This window comes from Tachyglossus aculeatus, chromosome 1 (genome assembly GCF_015852505.1).
Source record: "Tachyglossus aculeatus isolate mTacAcu1 chromosome 1, mTacAcu1.pri, whole genome shotgun sequence".
NCBI classification, from domain to species: Eukaryota; Metazoa; Chordata; class Mammalia; order Monotremata; family Tachyglossidae; genus Tachyglossus; species Tachyglossus aculeatus.
Window position 1 is genome coordinate 38,083,014 of NC_052066.1, and position 3,235 is coordinate 38,086,248.

The window sequence follows — 3,235 nt, forward strand, 5'->3', positions numbered from 1 at the left end:
AAATTTGAAAAGACCAGGTACAATTATCAAATGTATTAGATTTCAACGCCTAAAGTTGATTTGATTTTTAAAATTTTTAGATTATAATGAAATGCTTATATTTACATATCTTTCCAGTAATACTACATTAGGTAAGAGAATACAGAAGACTTTCAGAAGGTGCTGTACACAGCAATTATCAGTGTGAATATGTCAACTTTAAGTGACACGTGAGCTATAAAGTTAAACTTGATTTTGGGTCACTATGGTTGCTTATTTTGTAAACTGGGACTTGCTGCTGTGTATCATGATATAATGTTATGCTGCTCAAAATATCCAAAGTCTATCTAACATCCCCCAGAAGAAATGTGAATGCAGTTGGGGTTAGAAGAATAGAAGGTGCTAAATTGCTAAATTTTAAATTAATTAAAAGTTGCATTTTACTACCATAATTTTAAATTTGATCAGTTAAGCCAAATTGATATTATTAAATGTGGTATTTGTTAAGCGATTGGCACTTAGTGGAAAAGCAGAAATTTCATTATAAATAAATAGAAAAAGAGAGTAATGGAACCAAAATCCCCCATATAGACACAGTTCATGGTGCTGAATGAATCCTCTTTTCTGTTCACTGAGCAGAAAAGCACAACTAGTCACTTCTTGAATTCTGTGGAGGGGAAGAGAAAAATGAACATGGCCCTTCAGTTGCCTTACTAAAGCATTTTATGTCCCAGGGCATGCATTAGTTGGTAGGTAAGACCTTAGGATTAGTCAAGAAAGCCCTGAATTTCCAGTATACAGGAAAGTATTAATTCTTTAATTCTACATAACCAATCCCTCTCAGGGTCACACCTGGAGAGTTTCCATTACTCTACTAGTCTGGACTATGGTAGGGAGAGTCAAGCGGAGGCCTACCCATTCCATTCCTAGCTCAAACAGTGGCTAGCGAGTGGAAGACAATCTGCTACAAGTCAAAACTCACCTGTGTTGGGCAGCAAAAGCATGAGAGAGAGTCGAGGGTGGAGACTCAAGTTGACTGCACGGAAGGTGGCAAAGGTAAGCTACTTCTGTACTTTTACCAAGAAGACTCTATGGATGTACTACCAGAATGATTGCAGATGAAGATAAGAGAAGCAGCATGGCTCAGTGGAAAGAGCCTGGGCTTTGGAGTCAGAGATCATGGGTTCAGATCCCGGCTCCACCACTTATCAGCTGTGTGACTTTGGGCAAGTCACTTAACTTCTCTGGGCCTCAGTTACCTTATCTGTAAAATGTTAATGAAGACTGTGAGCCCCCCGTGGGACAACCTGAACACCTTGTTAACCTCCCCAGTGCTTAGAACAGTGCTTTGCACATAGTAAGCGCTTAATAAATGCTATCATTATTATTATTATTAGATGAAGGTGGGGGGTTCTGGGAGAGATGTGTCCATGGTTTCACTATGGGTCAGAGACAACTCAACAGCATAAGACAAGACAAGATATATCCACACTAGAGAGTAACTGGGAATCTTGATATTCTTATAGTTAGGTTGGGAGAGTTTAACTTGTGATATTTGTTTTTCTTCCAAATGGGGTGCTCCATCTTGCGTCCTGGAGATGTTTGAGTGCCTTCAAATCATCATCATCAATCGTATTTATTGAGCGCTTACTATGTACAGAGCACTGTACTAAGCTCTTGGGAAGTACAAATTGGCAACATATAGAGACAGTCCCTACCCAACAGTGGGCTCACAGTCTAAAAGGGGAGACAGAGAACAAAACCAAACATACTAACAAAATAAAATAAAATAAAATAAAATAAAATTTTATTTATAAAATAAAACATTTATCCAAGTGTTTCCAGGACACAGAGTGGAGCACCTCACAAGCTCTTTGAGGAACCCTCAGCCATCCACAACCTAAGAGGGGTGTTTAAAATTCCATGCCTAGGTGGATATTAGGATTCCCCAACTGATGCGTTACGGTTTAGGCTTGTAGGGATGGCTTTCCTTCCCCCATTTCCAGGTCCCATAATTCAGGCCTCACCTGCAGATCAGGGACATCATACAACTGAAATTTAATCTGTCATTACATTGCCTAAAATTAAAGGTTGAGGACCCCAATGAAATAATGCATAAATTGAAATCAGTAGTTTTACCCACAGTTGAGGAGAGGGAGCAGAGGAAGTGGAGGTGAATAGTCTATCAGAGAGTATAAGAGGGGACCAGGAGAGGACCACCAGAAAAAAACAAAGTTACTTAGTATTCCTAAGAGAAGAGAGTGGTCCATAGTGCTGATAGCAGCCATGAAGTAAAGGAGATTTAGGACAGACTAATGTGCAATAGAAATGACAAGACAGAAGTCACTGGTGACCTAGGAGAGAATGGTGTCAGTGTAAAGGGAGTGGAAACCATATTTTAGGGGATCAAGGATGGAATTGGAGATGAGGAAGTGGAGGCAGAGAATTTGAGGAATTCAGAAAGGAGAAAAATAAGGAGAAAGTAGATTGTGGTTTGTGACCCAGAGAAGGATTTATTTTGGATTGGGAATATGTGGGCATGTTTGAGGTCAGAAGGGAAGTAGAGATCAGAAAGTGAATGCTTGAAGATGGAAGTCATGGAGAGAAGAAGAGTGGTGAACATGTTTATTGGAACATGAGAACATATGGGGCTGGTGGATTATGTGGAAACGGTAGATTTTGAAAACAGAGTAGAGAGATTTCTTCTTGAGAGATGACAGATAGATGAGAGAGCAGATGTTGGACTGGAAGTGAGCTGAGGAGAAAATCTTGGGGAACTCAGACCTGGTGGTTTCAATTTTGTCAACAGAGGAGTTGGCAAGGTTACTGAAGAAAGAGAGAAGGAGGTGGAGGCATCTGGGAATTTCAGGAAGGAGTTAAAGGTCTGATTTATTTGGGGACAATGTGAGTGAGTGAGTGAAGAGAAATAGTGTGGCTGAGCAAAAGAGAGGGAAAGGTTTTAGCAAGTAAGAAGGCAACAGAATTAAGCATAGTGGTTTGGTGCCTGGTGCCCTAACTGTGGGGGTCCCTTAGGGTTCAGTTCTGAGTCCCCTTCTATTCTCCATCTACACCCACTCCCATGGCTTCAACTACTAATTCATTAATTAATGACGGTATTTGTTAAGTGTTTACTATGTGCAAAGCACTGTTCTAAGCGCTGGGGGGTATACAAGGTGATCAGGTTGTCCCACGTGAGGTTCACAATCTCAATCCCCGTTTTACAGATGAGGTAACTGAGGCAAAGAGAAGTTAACTG

The 3,235-nt window shown here is 40.5% G+C and overlaps 1 non-coding gene across 1 annotated transcript; it reads left to right on the forward strand.

Annotated features, from left to right (window-relative positions):
• Positions 1–813: 813 nt before the first annotated feature.
• LOC119938740 lies at positions 814–951 on the forward strand. The gene has a single exon (XR_005454497.1). It is a non-coding gene; the product is annotated as a small nucleolar RNA SNORA7 (small nucleolar RNA).
• The last annotated feature ends 2,284 nt before the right edge of the window (positions 952–3,235 follow it).